The sequence below is a fragment of the Alligator sinensis genome, unplaced genomic scaffold (assembly GCF_000455745.1).
Source record: "Alligator sinensis unplaced genomic scaffold, ASM45574v1 scaffold1322_1, whole genome shotgun sequence".
NCBI lineage: Eukaryota > Metazoa > Chordata > Crocodylia > Alligatoridae > Alligator > Alligator sinensis.
Window position 1 is genome coordinate 1,168,964 of NW_005842116.1, and position 18,111 is coordinate 1,187,074.

General features: G+C 53.2%; 1 protein-coding gene across 3 annotated transcripts in view; it reads right to left on the reverse strand.

The window, feature by feature from the left end:
- CDK18 (cyclin dependent kinase 18) overlaps positions 1-9,429 on the reverse strand; it is a 53,253-nt gene extending 43,824 nt beyond the window's left edge. For 2 of the 3 annotated variants that reach the window (XM_025205474.1, XM_025205473.1), the window contains exon 1: positions 9,165-9,282. The gene's annotated coding sequence lies outside the window, so the exon portion shown is untranslated. Of the gene's footprint in view, positions 1-9,164 lie in introns of all 3 variants that reach the window. The other variant, XM_025205475.1, reaches the window with a different exon arrangement.
- Between the last annotated feature and the right edge of the window lie 8,682 nt (positions 9,430-18,111).

Below are 18,111 nucleotides of genomic sequence, written 5' to 3' on the forward strand. Positions count from 1 at the left end.
TCTCGTTTGAAAGCCATCAGGTCAGCTGGGCATGTAGCAATTACCACCTGCAAGACCATTATCATAGTGCTATGAGTTATACAATTAATCCCTAATAAAGAGGGATTGGAAGGGATTATGTGCTTCAATAGAAGGCATGCCACTAATGTTAATTTAGGAAATCACTCCCTCTCCCCAAGATACAGCATCGTGTTTTCACAGAATTAAAGACTCAAAGGGATTCCCCTCTCCCGGCTCCTCTGAACAAGCCCCCCTGACTTCAGAGGTGCTTCTTTGCGGTTACTTTGGCTCCTTGTCCCATGGCAGAATTGCACCTTGGGGCTGCTGGACAGAAACCCAGCAGAACAAATCAACGGTGCAGCTAAAACAGCTGAATGTCACAGTCACGGCTCTTTCCAAAGGGCGCGACAATAAGAGAGGTTGATGGTACCAGGAATTCTCATCTTACCAGGGAAAACGCGCCCATTGTTCTTCCCAGGGGCCTGGAGATTTATTGATAATGGGGACGGCACTCTCGAAACAGAAGCGATATTAAGGTGGAAGCTGCTGGAGAGCATTTTGCTTACTGCGTAAGAGGGACTATGACCAGGAAAAGGAAGGCATCTCTGCCTTCAAAACTGTCTTTTGGGCAAGACATAAAAATCACAGCCCTGGCCAGGGGGATCTTAAAGCTGTTAGCTCTTCGGTCCTCCACAAACTCCTAGCCGGGGAACTTTGCCACCTTAAACACCACCCTCACCTGATGGATTAAGTTGCAAACAGTGTTAGTAAATTCCTGTCTTAAAGCCGAGCAAGACAAAGTCTGGCTCAAGTGTCCCTTGGGCTGACCTACAAGCCGTCAGACATCTCCAACTGCAAGCAGAGCAGAGCAGAGCAGAGGCATTTGGCCTGCAGAGCTTTTGGTTGAGAGAGACTCCTGATGCCTGAAGAAGGGAGATAGCTTGCAAAGAACTTTTTTCCAACTACTCAGTTGGTTAATAAAAGATATCACATCTCCCGAAAGAACTGTGCCTGCCATTGCCTTGCAGGACATTTTCAGCACCAGAGGCTCAGGCTCCTTCAGATCTCAGACATGCACCTCTTCACCTTTCAATCCCTGCATCCCCCTTCTCCCCGTCAGATGAAGGACTAGGATTAGGAGACTCTCCCCAAGATGACTGTGTATTTTTGCTAGGCCTCTTCTAACTCCGCATTGCCAACTCCCCTCAGAGCTGCACCGTGGAAGTGATCTGTATCGTGCATTGTACTCTCCCCGAAGCCACCTGAGAAACCCTGGCTTTGACTCCCTGCAGAACCTCCCTGTGCGCTGCCCAGGCAGTCAGGATCCAGCCCTCCCACTAGCAAAGAGCCAGGAGGCTGGATGGGAACGGCGTTGCACAGTGAAGGCCTGACATTGGCAGGGACTTCTAAATACTGCTCTTTTATATTGCTAATAACACCAGAATAGGACAGAATAGCTTCCACTGCTGTTGTCAGGGTGCCTAGCTTTGCTTTCACTGGAGCCACGCTGGTTTACAGCAGCTGAGAATCCAGCCCAGCCCACATATTTTAGCATGGGTGGGTAGTAGGTACAGACACGTTCCTTCATTTGGAAAATTCGGTCGTTATTGCAAAGGCCCCAGAAGCAATCACAAGTTGCTGGGTTGACCGTGCCTTTCTGATGGCAGCAGACAAAAGACTCTGTGTCCAGGTCCGAGGTGCGGTAGGTTCCTGGGAGCTGGGGAGCAGGAATCTGACACTCGGATGCTTGTTCCTTGGGGATTTCTGCAGCACGAGGGGCCTTGAATGTCACCAGCTGGGCCGTCTTTTCCCCAGAAAACAACCTGCTGTACCTGAATTACCGGTTCCCTCTGAGGGACGGAGGACGTGGTGATGCCCAGCTGGCCGAGCCCTTTAGTAATAATAGCTCTTTACTTTCTCTAGTACCTTGAACTAAAGGATGCCCGGTCGTTTTACTGACACTCATTAAGGCCCAATCCCAAGGCCCCTAGGTCAGTGTCCACCCTGAGTAGTATCTCAGTCCTCTTGCTTTTAGACCAGGCATGTCATTTTTGCCTGTATCTGACTGCCCTTCAAGTGAATCATGCCAGCGTGACTTATTTATACTTCTAGCAAGGCCACTGATGAGGCTGCTAATCTGGAAATGGGACCCACTGTACCCGCTTTCAGCATTTGCTCAGTCAGGAAAGAGAGAGCAATTCCAACCGAGATGTTACATCCTGCCTCCCCAGAAGAACTAAGTCACAGGAGAGTGATTGCTTTCATTGGCGCTCTGCTGATTTACACCAGTGAGGATCTGGCCCAACTGTCTTCATTACCTGTCCTGATCTGTGGATCTGGCTTTCCCCAAGCAGGTGGTTGCACTTCCTTTCTGGGAAGAGACTCCAATCTTGTAGTTGTAAGTAAAGCACTTAGGGTTGGATTTTTAAATGCATCTAAAAATGCATGGAGGCACCTAGAAATGCACAACTCTAAAACTCTAGTTTTGCATTTCTTTTTGTCTCACACCATCACTGCTACCAAATACATCCCTGGAGGCACCTAGAGGCTTTAAGAAGCTCCCCTAGGTCCTGATCTGCATTTCGGATACCTAAATACCTTAGAAAATCTGAAGGAAGATCAGCAGAGGTTGGTTCGGGAAAGATCTGTATCACTTGCTGCTCATCAAATGCCAGTTTTCCAGGCTTATTCCTCCACTGAAGATCCCAAGGCATATTAGGAAGCATAAAGCCAGATTCAGAGCGAGGTTACAGGTGGAACATCAGGAACATATAATAGAGAGGCTCATGGTAAAAACTGCTGAGATGCAACTGTTCGTGGCACATTAGGGGTGCCAGCACTTTGAATAGATATCGTTCCATTAGTTATTGAAATCAAAACAACTACATGGTTGTGATAAATGGGATGCTTGGGATATTTTCTGCACAGGAAGTGCGTGTTTAAATCTGCGTTAAGGCTGCGCAACGTGGGACCAGCCCACAACATCTCCGTGTTGTTTTGGATTTAGGACTTCCACTGCATGTCATCTAAAGAAGGAAAGTGCTCAGGGCTACTAGGGAACCAGCTTGCCGGCACCCCTCCGGCTCTCTCCCGGGTCCCCAAAACTGGAAGGGGGTGCTAGGAATTTCAAATGCCAGGGGTCTCATGGGAGCTGTGAGAAAGGCCGTGCTCTTTGCCTGAGGAAGAAGCACTATCAGGACTCGAGCAGTGGGATCCAGCCCCACAAAGGCATCAGAATTTGAGACAAGAGCTTGAGGAGAGTGAGATCAAACCCGCTCATCCCTCCCCTCCCATGCAAGATAACTGCCCCTTCCCGTGGCTGCTACAGCCACCACCAGCAGAGCTCATGAGAAGTGAAGTGCTAGGATGCCCTCCAGCCGGCTAGTGATGCAAATTCAGCACAGCCAGTGCCATACAGCAACCTGCAGGCTACGGTTCTCATTTGCTGCACCCTCCACCTTTCCTCCCAAAGGAAACCAGGTGGGCCTATGTGACATGTCCGAAACACTAACCTTGCAGCACCTGAGGACACCAGAGACAGCAGTCTGAACAATCAGTGCCTTCAGTAACAATGCGCCCTGGCGTTACACCTATGTCATACAGCATTACAGGTTTCAGGTGGCTTCCTTGCCAGGGAAGATGAAAGGGAGAGAGAGAGACCTGCACCCAGCAGCTGCTAGCCATGGCACTTTCTTGCATCTCCGAAAGGCATCCAGAGACCACAGCGATGGTACCAGAACAGATTAGCCCAGAACAGATTGTGTCCCGTGGACCTCTGCTCCAGATGCCTGATCTTGCGGGAATGGCTTCATTTCCTCCCAGATGTTTGGTGCACTGAAGCTGCCCTCTTGACCCTCAGCCGATTTAAATTCAGATTAGCACCTTTAAATAGGAGGCCTGGCTTCTGGAGCCAGCGATGGCTGAAGGAGCGCAGGAAAGCATCTGTAACGGGAGCTTGTCTCATGCTGAACATCTCCAGTGCTTTGTCTGACCTCAACCCTTCCCCCTCACCAGACCCACCCATGTCCTGCCCTCGGACACCACCTGAAAGCGCTGAGCTGCGTGGTTTTTTGCCACCCTCTGGGGGAACTCGACTCCCCAGCCAAAGGTATCCTGGAAAAAATGACCCGATGGGTGTCACACAGGGGGCTAGGAGCCAGAGCTCCGACTAGGCCCAATGCTGCCAGTGTCTCCCAGTGGGACCGTCAGCAATCCATCCATCCTCCCTGTGCCTCAGTTTCCCCATCTGTAAAATAGGCACGATACCACCTTGTTGAGGCATGCAGCGAGGCTTCGATGCTTGCATCCGATCCAAGACATAATTAGATCGAACACACTCAACGCTCAATACTAATTAAGTGTCTTCATTAGCCAGGCCCTGTGCTTATATTTGGCATACACCAGCTCCACACCCCTCCCCCTTGCCCTGCAGTGACAAGGCTACTCTAGTCCTACCACTGTGTGCTCTGCAAAGGCTGGGCAGAGTTGGCTGGCGCCAGGCACTGACAACACTGCATAAGGGATGAGCGATTTTTCTAAGCGATTATTTCTGCTGTGGTAAAGTCTGACCACGATCAAGGCCCTATCATGTGAGATGCTGCACATAGCCGCCGGGGAGACAGCTCCTGATCCAAAGCGCTTGCACTCCTGTAGGCGAGACCCTAGCTTCCCTAGCTCCCCTCGCTCTTCTTCTTCTCCAACATCCTAGAATTAGCAAAGAAAGGCAGGGCAGGGTCATGGGGCAGTCCCAGCAGCTGGAAAGGCCGGGCAGATCTTACTGGCCTGTACCTTTAATGCTGCTAACCTCAGTCTCCAGCACTAATGCTGCTCTTTAAGCCATTTCAGTCATGCAATACTAATATTTACTGTTGGCATTCAGAGCGTGACGGCAATATTGATCCTTCCTCCTTGCTCACCCTTTTAGCTAGTCTCACCTGTCTAATCAACCTTGTCTAAAGGGCTTTTCTACAGTGCATCCGTATGCCTTTAGGTGCTCCGTACCTATAGAATCACACGTGCCCTCTCACTTGCAGCTTGTTTTCTTTTTCCCCATATAAGAAGGCTCATCCCTCGGTCTGTCTGAAAACAGGTAGTCCCCTAGCACAGCCAGCTCTGGGCAGGCTATTAGCAGCCCTTGCAAGATGCAGACTGGTGAAGACAGATGGCTGCCGCAGTATTTTGTATCCTAATTATCCCTTCTTTTACTTGATTAAAAAAATACAATGTTCACAGCCCCCCTCCTCCCTAGGTTCAGCACAGGCTGGTGAGACGGGGAAGTGAGGAAATAAAACCCGCACGCAAACATGTCACTGGTAGCAGCAGGTAAAGCGCGGCGTGACAGATTTAGGAGAAACCAGTGGGCGTCTTGTTTGCCGGCACCATGGTCTTTAAATCCCTCCCAGCACCGCTCTGTGCCTCTCAGGATGGGTGATCTAAGAGATGTGAACGTGCAGCGCGCTATCCACGTCTCGTGATACTGAATGTCTCAACCTGAGATGGTTTAAAGGGGCCTGATCTGCCAGGAGAGTGGAGAGGAGGGGAAGAGGTAGACAGCCTCTTCCCCTCCCAAGTAACCGTGCCCCTCTCTGCTTCCCCCAGCCCAAAACATCCAAGCATCCTCCCAGGTCTGGGGCAGAGGTTTCATAAACCAGTTTGACCCAAATGAGTGAGGTCTGATACTACCTTCAACCAGGTTTATCTTAAACCAGTTTCAGCCATTTTAAAACCGGTTGATGCGCACTGAACTTGTGTTCTGTTACAGGTTTAAACCAGTTTCTGGTCACTTAAACTGATTCACGTGTAACTTCTGTCCCTAGCCCCAATGCTCTGGTGAGGTAGGACAGAGCTATTATCCCCGTTACACAGATGGGGACCTGCAATCTGTGGTCACACGGGAAGTCTGAATGCAACTTGCTCCAGGGCAAAGCTGGTGCCCGGGCCGCTGGACCATCCTTCCTCATTCAGACTCGCATCCCACCAAACGCTAGCCACGTTTGGAAGCCGTGTACCTTGCACACAAGCCCGGATGTCACCAGACCTCGGCTGTTGTTCAGGCACCTACCTAAATAAATAGCCAGACTCTTAGGAGAGCTCAGCTCCTCAGAGAACCTGGCTCTATAAGTATCCCAGCGGGAATGATGAGTGCTTGGTGTGTCGGGAAGTCAGCCCCAATTGCGGCAGCTGCCCGGATAGCTGGCTCTGAGCTGTTCCCTAAAAATAGCCAGGAAATCCAGGAAGCAGAATGCCGATCTCAGGCTGTGGTTGAGGGTATGACAAGGTTGCACCACAAGAAAGCTGGGGAGAGAACATGACAATCAGGTGTCAGCCCTATGCCGCCTGTCTCTGGACCCTCAGTCACTTTTCTCTGTGGTCTGAAAACAATTTCGGTTCCAGGGGGACCGGCTGCCCAGCAGTACAGGCTGGGATGTCGGATGGCTGAGTGGCCAGGCAAGAGAAGAGCAACTTTAGTTGCAGAGAAAAAAAACTACCTTAACAGGCACCTTGAATAGCAATGCAAGCAGGATACTGCCTTTGATTACAGATCTTCTCTGCAGAGTGAACTGCCTGCAGGATTGTACTGTGGGCCTCTGCACAGACACAGCGACCAACAGGTCGTGTTTGGTTTTCTGTTCCTGGCTCCAGACAGCAGCAGCGAGTTTGTTTGGAAAGGGATAAGAAAGCCAATTCAACAGGCAGATCCCCCGCATGGACTCCATTTGCTGAAAGCAGCCAAGTGACCTCTTTAAAATTGGGCCCTTAATAGCTGCCCCGAAGCAGGTCAAAGCAGTGTCAGCCAGTTGGGGCCAATTCTTTTTGGGTTCAATCCACCAGTAACTCAAAAGGACACTCACTCCAAAGATCCTTTTCTGAGCTCTGTATGCCCTGACAAAACGAGCACAGCGCTAGGAGTCAAGATCCTTAGGTTCCCATCCTAGCTGCATGACCTGGAGTGAGTCAGTTCCTCTCTCCGCTCTGTTTCCCCTTCTCCGGGGTTACTACTGAATAGAAAGCACCAAGGGAATGCCAAATGTGCTTTGGGCAAGACCCCAGACAGATGTCCCCAGCTTGCTGGAGCATCTTGGGTTTGCAATGAAGCCAGAGGAGTATTTCAGGGTGGGTAACGAAAGATAAAGTATTCTCTGTCCGCGGAAGCCAGCATGGGGGCCGTGGATTCAGAACAGGTTCCACCCGAAAACCCCATCTCAGCTCGCGTCTAACTATAATAAAAGTCACACCGTGGATTTGGAATGCATTAGCTGAAGGTTTAAAACAACCCACTCAGAAACGATATAATACCCAGCAGGGTGCATGGCTGTATATCATCACCACCTATAATAGGTGTAGATGCGACCCAGTAACCACATCCCTGGACACGCACAAGCCAGCGAAGCCTGCCTTAGGCATCCATGCAAGGGGCTGGCAAGGTACAGTTGTTTAGTTAAGAGTGGCCTTCAGCACTGAAAACAACGCTGCGATGCCCTGGAGCCTTGCAAGCCACCCGCCCACTGCTCCACCGCTCTCAATAAGCACGCCTTGCGGCACAAGGCCAGGTCCAGCGTTACCAGCATCTCACTGATAGAGACCCTGCAGCACGGAGATTAAGTGACTCACCCAAGGCCATGCTGGGAGCCTGTAGCAGAGGCAGGGGTAGACCCTGCATCTTCTGAGGCCTGCCCTTCAGCCACCGTCGGACCGTCCCTCCCCTGGGCATGAGGGGACTTTCCGGCCCTCTGTGCCATTGCCTTACTGACTTCCTCCTAGGAAAATCCCCGAGGCCTGATTCCACCCTGTTATCCTCTGTCATACTGCTGTGAACCTCCATGTAGGGATCTCCTCAGGCAGAGGGACCAGGCAGCATCTCGAAGCCCTATGGGATGGAAGGCTATAGAGTGCCTGTGATGCTGTCGCCAAGGGCCTGGAGCAGAAGGACCTCTCAGCGTGCCTCGGTTTCCCACAAACAGGGAGCAACACTGTTCATCCAGAGCACAGCTGCACGTGGAGATCTCAGGCTCTTGCACTGGGTTGGTTTCTCCATTTGCTCCAAACCCTGTGCCCCCCCGCTCCCCCAAATGCCCGGCGGCCCCACTGAAGTAGAACCACTGGCTTCCCTGGATGGAAATCAGTTCTTCCCCCCGTGCGCCGCTCCTTGCTTTGAATGGAGCCCGTTGCCTTTCCACTAGCCCTTTCCCTGCCACCTGGGCAAGCAAGCCCCCTCCTCCTCTACCTCTCGCATGCTGCAGCAGTGATTTGGCGGACACAAAGTGCAACAGTCCCTATGCTGGAGCCTCAGGCTGGAGATTGCTATTTCTTCCCTTTCGGCGCTGATGCCACCATGGAGCCCAGCAGCCTGCAGGGCTCATTCTGGCTTGCTTTCATCCAGAAAAGAGCCGGCTTGTGAAAGCATCTCTGGCACAGCCTTGTCCTGACCTGGCGAGGGTTTTGGCTGCAGATGAGCTGTATCAGTATCGTTCCCTACCCCGCCGGTGATGAAGGAGAGGATGACTCTGGGGGCAATTTTCCCATGTACTTGGGAACGTGTGAGAGCCCGAGCGATGCACAGGACCGTGACAGCCACAGAAAGTGCGATGGGACACCGCGCTCCCACCCCACGAGGAGCACGTGAACAGAGGTCAGACACGGCAAACCTGTGTACAACTGCCTCTTCCCCTCCCAAGTGCAGCCCTGAAAAGTTTTGTCTTGGAGACCATGGCTTTCTCCTCTCTTCCTCGCACACAGGCCCCCACCTGAGACGGGCCGATGCCCGGATAGCAAACTCCCTGGGGTTTGGGAGAAGGGGGCGGTGGGAGACAGCAGAAAAGAAAGCTCCCACCCCGACCCTGACCCCGATGCATGGGGCAATGCCACCCTCTGAGAAGGAGACCGGAAAATCGCCCTGCTCCGTTTGACACCAGCTGCCTTGCCTCAGTTTCCCCTCAGCTCTAACTCTGCCCCTGCTGCCTCCCCCATAGCCCAGCCCTCCGGCACCAGAAGAGGAACCAAGCCCCAGGGGAACAAGGACGCTCTGCGGGGAAGCACGAGAGAGGGAAAAAGAAAGGGGAACTGCTTCTTTAAAGGCAACCCCAGCCTGCTGGCCCTTTGCTCTGTTTACATTGCCATGTTGCTGAAATGCAACTCCACAACCGGGAAGAGGCAGCTGTACTCACACGGCCGGGAAAGGAGACGCTCTCGCTCACTCACTCTTTTTTCTTTCTTTCTTCTTTCCTTTTGGTTCCTTCTCTCCCACCGAGGCCACCTTCGCTCCCCTGGGTCCCTGTCTCTGCTCTCTCCCCCCGCGCTCGCTGGGCCTCGGAAGTTCAATCCCAGGAAAGGTAAGGAAAGGTTCTTTCTGCAGCAACCTGAGCCAGGAGGCGCTGAGCAAAGGGAGGAGAGAGAGAGAGAGAGAGAGAGAGAGAGAAATCCTCCTGGTAGGGCTGGAGTATTTCATGTGTGACACTGGCCCCTCCCCACAGCTGACATCCCTGCCGGGCAACTGCCAATCCAGGGGTTCGGGCAAGCCCTGCTGGGCCCTGCCGCCTTCCCACAGGCTGTCCCGGCTGCGCAGGGATGGCACGGGAGCCGCACTCCCTCCTGCTCGCTTGGAGAACAAGTCTGGGCTCTCATCTCGCCTGCTGCCAGAGCTGGGAAAGCATACGCACTCACACATGCATGTATATACACGTGCACACACACATGCTCACACACACACATGTGCACACATGCATGTACATGTGCACACACGCGTGCTTGCACACATGTGTGTACATATACGCGCACATGCTCACGTACATGCATCTACACACGTGCACGTACACGCACATGCGTGCACACATGCATGTACATACACGTGCACGCGCTCACATACATGCACATACACATGTGCGCATACACACACGTGCACATGCTTGCACACATGCATGTACATACACGTGCACATGCTCACATACATGCACGTCCATACACATGCATGCACGCACACACGTGCGCATACCCACCTTATGGTAGCAGTACAACACGATGCACATAACGGTACCGTGGGTCGTTGCCGTGCCAGGCAGATCCAAGCGGCCAAACCCGGGCAGGGATTCCCTACTGCTCCGCTCCACCCAGGCTCTGGCTCTGGGGTCCAATTTGGCCCACAGTAAAAAGAGCAGCCAGCGGGAAAAGGCGAACTCTGGAGCTGCCAGAGGGCTGGGACTCCAGCTGGTGGTGGAAAGGAACATGCTTCCCCTCGCTGCAATGGAGTGGTGCTGATTTGCACCCCTGGAGCACCTGGTCCACAGCCATACCAGTTCAGAGGTGCAGGCAAGCAGAGGAAAAGGGAGTCAGCGATGGGTCCAGTTCAGATCTGGTGCCGGGTTCTGAGCTCCCCTCCCCAGAGACCGGGTGCTGAGTGCAGCCTGCTTGCCCCAGGGGTTTCACTGCTAGCAGCCGCCCCTTCTCCCAGGGATCTCAAGAGCGCTTTGCTGCTGCTCGCAGGAGCCCCTGGCAAGGAGGCACCCCAGAGGTGTTACCCTGGGGGGAAGGAAGCCCATCCACACCCTGGCTCTTTCCACCGGCCCTCAGGGACTTGCAGGGGCTATCAGCAGCTGCGGGCAAATGCTGACAGCCCCTGAGGCTGCTCTAACCCGCAGAGGGAGAAAAATGGACCCTTGGGACCTCAGCACGTAGCTTCCTTTGCCCATCTCCCCTCCCCTGGCACCTTCACTGGGGCCTGGAGGGATGAAGCTGTCTCAGAGCATGCAAACTCAACGGCTCCGTCAAACCAGCCTACCTCTCCCCTCAACGCTCCTGGCTTTGGAATGGGTTTGCCTGCATCTTGTGCAAGGAAATCTCTGCCTAACGCATCTCTGCTGAGTTACGCACTTTGAGTCATCTTCATCTTCCCCACTATTTACTCTATTATATTTAGCTTAACACAGGCAGCTTTCCAAAAATAGACAACCATGGAAAATATCAGGCATCGAGGGGGTGCCAACCTCATCTGTTTGCAGCTAATTAATTTCTTATAAGCCCTGCTATGTGGATCCCCCCCCCTCAACCATCTTGGCTGTCACCAGAATTTCGGTAATTAATGTAATCTCAGGTTAAAATTTCAGGGCTGTGCAAAAGGATTCAGAAATAATTATGTGGTTGGGGCCAGGAGTGAGAGAAAGAGATGCTGACAGCAGACCTCTGCAGGGCATGGTACAACACCTGAGACACCGGCCAGCATAGCAGGAGAGCACAGGAGCGAGGGAAAGGGAGGAGAGGCAGATAGGATGGTGACCCCCAAGTCCAAGGGGATGCAGGCTTGCCCACCACCCCTTTTCTTTCTGTCTCACGATGGAGACAGCCCCATTGCTGGAAGCCTGGGAGGTGAGCGAGGGGACAGCGTTGCAACAGCATACAGACCTGAGCAATGGGGAGAGAGGAGCTCCAGCCAGGCTGTTTCACCCCGATGTTGTTGGGTCACCTGAACATCTCTGCTTACATGGCCCAACAAGGTGGGTAGGTGCTGGGTGGGGCTTGGGGCGTGTGAAGGATTCAGCATCCCGACCCCAACACCAGGGCAACTGGGAACATGCAGGCACGTCCCGTTCCAGCTCTCTCCTCCTCTGCAGGCTTCTCCAGCCACAACTTGTTGCACATCTCAGCAGACACCCCAAGGGCTGCATGGACTTGGGAGGCCGGACTCCCCCTTTGCCCCCAGCATCAGAACAGCTCCCATTGCTGCTCAGGTTTGGGGCACACTGCAGAGGGCTGTCTGCTGGCGAGGGGGGACAGATGGCTTTGAAGAGAAGGCTGGGGGAGTGAGACATGGGACTAGGAAATCTGGGTCCAGCTTCCTGATCTGCGTGACCTTGGGTGTGTCCCTTAGCTTCTGTGTGCCTCAGCACCCTGACCTGCAAAATGGGGATAACAGCCCACATGCTGTCTCCTTGTCCACCGGAGACGGCAAACTCTTTGGAGCACAGACAGTCTCAGTCTGTTGAAGTGCAAAATGGAGCTTTGATCTTAGCATAGTAGCGGTCGCTACTATTATAGTAGCTACAGTTATAGCCAAAGCTCTCTCCAGTGCTGTTCATTTGGCACCTTGCATTCATTTAGAACCAGAAAGCAAAGCACGACTGCAGGGAAGCCATATCTAATGAGGAGCGCGAGCCCATGGCTGAGGACAGACAGAGAAATCGCCAAGAGAAGCAATCAGCTTGGGAGGAAGAGCTGGACCTCGGTGCGAGAGGAAAGAATCCTAGAGCCAATTAGTGGCACAGACAGAAGCCAAGGAGATGCATCCCCCCAGCTGCTTACTGGGCCATAGCATTTCTCATACTCCAAAAAAAACACAAAGAACACAAGGAAAATACAAAGGAGCTTGCTGGCATGCAAGGGAGAGGAGAAATTCCTAGAGCTAGCTGGCTGTTCAGACACCCTGGGAGAGCAGCCAGATTCCTCCAAATGTGAGATGCTCATCGGGATGTGGGTCAGGAACACAGCACGCTGGAACACAGCACCAGATGCCACGCCGTGGACCGAAGCTGAACCCCCGTCACCAGCAACATCCCACAACAAACCGTCCCTCGGTCTGTGGAGGGCAGCAGGGTCAGACGGTCGCTGGTCCTAAATCTGGCACGTATCAGCAGAGGCCTCCGAGAGAGGGAGCGGTGCATTGCTGAGGTTGTGCCTGGAAGGCATGTTTCAAAGAAGCCAATGTAATGGCTGAGTGAAACACAGGCATGCTGGTTTCTAAGTTTGTGTTTTCTGCACCATCCCACGGACGTTCATGAAGAAGGGCTGCCGAATCACGTGTGCGAGCATCGCATTTCACGGGGAGATGTTGCTGAACACACGCCTGTTGCAGGGAGGGTCGTTTGGCGAAAATAGGTCGGGTTCAGATGCCGTGACACTTTGCAGAAGCCAGTGACTGTGAGCTCTGCCCCTCCATGGGGGAGATCTTGCTCCATCCCAGTGCCCTGAGGCACAGAGCAGTCAGCAGGTCAGACCAGGCCAGTGAGCCAGGCTGTTCTCCGACAGCAGCCACAAGCTACTCCACTAGATGCAGCCACAGAAATGCTGTCAAGTTACTGGGGGGCAAATCCAGGCACCAACAGCTTAGGCTGCAGCTGGAACCTCTACAGCAGCAGAGACATTCCCATGGGAGATGGGGCACATCTGTCCCCAACCCCCTCCCTGCAAAGGCCATCATTCCCCTTTCTACCAAAGCACCTGCTAACTTTCCTGCCCCTAACATGGGGCCCCTGCTCGAGCAATCCCATGCCCTGCTGCAAGGCTTCAGGCCGGGGATGCTAGTTGCGGGCTGCAGAGAAGGCGGGCTGGAGCATTTCTGGGAGCTGCAGGAGAGACTGCTGAGCTCTGAGCAGCATTTTAATCACGGGCACTAGGGATTCACCGGAGCTGCTCTTATCCACAGCGTTCTCCTGCAATCGGTGCATCGGCACCCTGCGGATCAAAGGGGGTGCCCAGGAAACAGAGCAGCCCACTGCAACACCCGGGGCAGTGCTCCACTGCAGACACCAGTGCCCACCTCCCCTCGCTGGGATGAGGGCTGGCATGTAGTAAGGGAGTGCTAGAGCTAGAAACAGATGCCGGCTCATTCCAGACATTGGCTATAGGCATGGCCTTCACAATGCGGCACATCTGACACTGTATTGCAGACTTGCCTCCAGCAGTACAGATGTACTCGGCTAATCCTTCCTCCAGGAAAGAAGGGGAAGGGAGCACGGTACTGTGCAGGGAGCTAGGGTGTGAACCTGCCACCGTAGTCTCCTATGTGCATAGTCTTACCCAGCAGGACGTGTGAGGGACCCTGTGCTTCAGCAAAAGTGGGAAAGCTGCCTGGCTTGGCTGTAGCCTACCCCCCAGGCAATTACAACAGAGCGGCAGCTGTGCTGGAGATTCGCACCCTGGCTTTAGCCTATGGCAGCCTCTTCACAGGCGGAGATCACCTCTCTGCTGTCTGCCATCCCACGCACTTTGCTCCATCTCCAAGCAGTCACATCTGGGCAGATCCCAGAGGATTCCTGCCAAAGCACTTAGAGAGGATCATGTGCATCTTTTCTCCTCTGCTACACGCTCATGCTTCGCTCAGGCAGAGGCACCCGACGGCTCTTTGGGGAGAGCTTTTTGAATCTCACTCCTAAGGAGCACTTTACTTCCCCGCTGCCCTGACATTTGAAAGCAATGCGAGCACCGACACAGGGCAATAAACCATGTCCCATCTCCCCGCGGCCCATGTAAGGATACTCTCTCGTATACGAGCATGGAAACCATTGCCAATAGGCAAATACTGGACTGAAGCAATCATGGAAGCATCTGGTCTGACCTTTAAATGAAGCACCAGCAACTCACCCTGAAAAATGTGCAATCGGGGTGCGTGCTTTCAGATGTGCTGCGCGTGGGTTTCCTAGGAGCCGGGCAGCTGCCAAACCTCCTGCCTTCAGCTGCAGCTGTGGGTCCCCAGCACCTAAGGGAAATCAGGCCCACCCTGCTTCATGTGGGGCATCCCGAATCCACACCCTCGGTTGCAAAAGTCAGGTCCGAGACAGCCAAATTTGTGCTGCTGCCCTTCCTGGAAGAGCTGTGCAGAGAGGGAGGCTGTATTCTGCTCCCTTCCAAGCTGTGCCCGCCTCCCCTGCCTCAGTTTCCCCCAGATGACAGACATTCCTGGAGGCACCGGGAATGCCTCATACATGTTGTATGAGATTTTTCCTATGTCAAGTTGTTCTCTGATGATGGGTTTTTCCACCCTGCACCCGCTGAGAAGGGTTTGCAGCTCGCTGAGTAATCTAAATGGGTGATTATTGAGGTAGGTGTCATCGCAGCCTGCTTTCCGCACATGGAGTGGTCTCTGCTCCCAGGCTCTCTATTCAAGCTGCACCGCTCCAACCCAGATTGCCGCTCTGCTAATGGAAGGGAGGTTGCCAGGGACTCTTTGACCTTGGGCTACTGATCATTCAAGCAGCTCTGACCTCCTTTTCCAGTCTAGAAATTGCCACTTCACTGGTGCAGATGCTCCGGCAGCTCCGTGCCTGCCTGGTCACTGTGGGGCCCAGAAGCCCTGGCAAGTGTCAGAGCCTTACTGAGGTAGGTGCTGCCTGTACCCAAAAGTAGAGACAGTCCCCACCCCAAAGACCTTACCGTCTTGCTAGATGAAACAAAGAGAGCCTTGTTATCCCCATTTTACAGATGAGGGGACTGAGGCATAAGAAAAAATGGGCCAAATTCTGATACTCTTGTTCATGCTGAATAGCACCCGTTCCTATTGATAAGTGCCTTGCTTAAAGGTGTCTAAAACTGAACCCAGGTATCCTGAGCCCCAGACCAGTGCTCTAGCCACAAGATCATCCCATATCGGAATGAGTCATTTTAACTGCATTTCTACCGGAGATGGACAAAATCAACACAACTCATTGCACGGGACCCTGCACTACACAGCTCCCGGGAAATAAAAATACCACCCGTAAAAGTACAGCCGGCCAAAACAGCTGACCATAGCAACCAGTGGACCAATGGGAAAACAGCAACTCTAGCAGCAACTAGTCTTAATTTTGTCCACATAGCATCACCATAACAACCACCCCACCAATGGGAGCCAGGGAATCATGCACTTAGCAACTAGAAGCAGCCAAATTACGAAGGGATAAAAATTATGCCGGAAGTATTTCTTTTGAGCTTTTCATGTAAGTCCATTAAAAAGTCCTTTGGACACTGCAAAGCCCAAGTCTGAGAGGCAGCTTGGTGGACAAAGACAGCAAAACGATTGATGAGAGAGTGCTCAATAGCCACTCTGCTCCTCCCCAGAGAGCTTTCGAGTTGCACATGTTCCCTGTACAGCCAAGGGAAAATTGCCCTGCAGCGAGTGGTCCATGGTTTGCAATGTCTACCTCTTGGCTGTGCTCACAGTGATGTCCTCCTACCTGTTGTGCAGCTTGGAGACTGGTCTTCCCTAGACAGACATGGCAGGCAGTCAGAATTTGCTCATCCAGGCCATAGAAGTCGTATAGAGGCCTTGCACTGTGAGGGTGAGGTTGAGCCTTTCTACAGAGCAGAGGCACAGATTATGGTCGTGCCATCTTCCTCAGCGCCAGCGTGCCATGTGTGAGAGGGGAGATGGTGGGCACTGCAATCCCAAACGGCTTTCCCCTGCCAGGCTCAAAGGCCACAAGTTTCTGGGACTGCAGGATCTGGGAGAAGGCTCTGGCTGTCGGCATCGCAAAGCAGTTCCCAAGCAGGCATCAAAATAAATGGAGAAAAAAATTGGAGAGACTCTACTGCCACTCTGCTACCCATGGCCTTGACTCGATCCGCGTATCTGATGGGAATTAACTGTCCAGAGCCACAAATGGGGAACTGCTTTGCCACAGATGGTGCTCACAAATGGTTGCTGGCTCAAGGGATCTCCATTACCCTGCTGCGTATCTTAGCTTGATACGAGGGTGGGTGACGCGCAGGGTATAACAACTGGGGAGGATTGCAAGAGGCTTGACTGGCGGGCAACCCATAGTGGGTCCCTGAGCTCTGAACAGTTCTCCCAGTGACAGTGAAGTTAATGAGGGGATACAGCAAAGCACCTAATTATCAGCTTAACTGGGACCACCCCAAGATATCACCTGTATCTCAATTCTTCTCTACGGCACGCTACAAGAACCAGGACTCCACAAGCAGATTGCAAATTGCTCCCTTTTCAGAGCTGCTCGCGGCTCTGCACAAGGTGAGTTTGTGGGAGGTCTCGGCCCACTTCTCCAGGGACAGGGGCCGACAGCAGAAATACTTCTTTGCCAAGTGGCCCTCTGGGCTGGCCACCTCGGCAGAGGAGCCAAGGATGGAAAGTGAAATTCAGCCCTGTGCAGAGGGCAACTTGAGGCCAAACCCTTCCACAGACCAGCCGTGCTCAGGCTGGAAATGTGTTTGGTGTCTTTGCACCCACAACATGCAGGTACTCAGTGCCTCTGAAACCTGGGCCTGTGGATGTCTCTGGCTGGACACCAAACACTAGGGCCCCATAAGCCAAGGCCCTTTCTGCAGTTTTGGGCATTCATTCCTGAAGTGGAGGAGCCAGGACTTCTGCTCTCTGTCTTCATCTCTGCCATTAACTGGCTGCACGGTCTCAAACTAGTTGCTTGCAGTGTGTCCTGCAATGCCAAGAGCCCACTACTCATTCAACCGCTCAGCCTCTGAAAACTGAGCCGGCAAGTGCCCCGTGTCCCAGCTTCCTCTGCAGGACAAGGGGAGCATTTGTCACCCAGCTCACAAGGGTGTCGTGAGGCTTCACATTCCCTGCAGAGGAACCCACGAAAGAAAAGCAGACTGCGGTTATTCATCCTCTGGAGAGGAAGAACAGAGCACGTCTCCGCGCTCGTGTTGGGAATGCCAGAGGTGACAGAAGCAACCTATATGCAAATGCATAAATCTGCAGGTCTCCCCCTTGCTTCCTGCACAGAGAAGCGGCCAAACTCCACAGCAGAAGGAGTTTGTTCCCACCAGTGGACCTTGTCCTTTACAACAGCGTGCGAATCAAGCTCCAGCATGAGACAAATTGTTCTCTCTGGGCACAATCCATCTCCGGCTCCTGCTGACTCGATGACAAGCTTCCCCTTTTCCACCAGGCGAGCTCCGTGCCCAGAGCAAACCTCCCTCCTGCTGGAGGTGAATGAGGACATCGAGGCCGAGCACGCAGGCGCAAGTGCTGGGAGCTAGCGAAACCCTGCAGTTGAGGAGTTACCAGGGTGTCTGCCTGCGGGGAGCAATGCTTACAAGCAAGGCACCCAGCAGCAGGAACAGCAGGGCAGACCCTTCCTTCCCCAGTAAGTGTTACGGCTACCTTGTGAGTCTGCCTGAGCCCCTATGGCACATTCGGTGCTTTCTGGATGACAAGACGGGGCAGTCTCTGCCCCAAATTGCTCACAGCCCCAGGAAAAACAGTCAGAGACCAAAGAGGAAAAACACCAGGGACTTTCTAGACTTGCTTCCTTGTAAGCCATAGGGAAGAGTGGGGTCTTTCAGATGGATTTAGGAGAGGAGAGCTTGCCTCTTAAGTCTTCCTATGCAGCAGGGATGATGCAGGCAGGGCAGGGAGACCCTGGGAGCAGCAGGGTGGAAAGCCTGGGGAGGTAG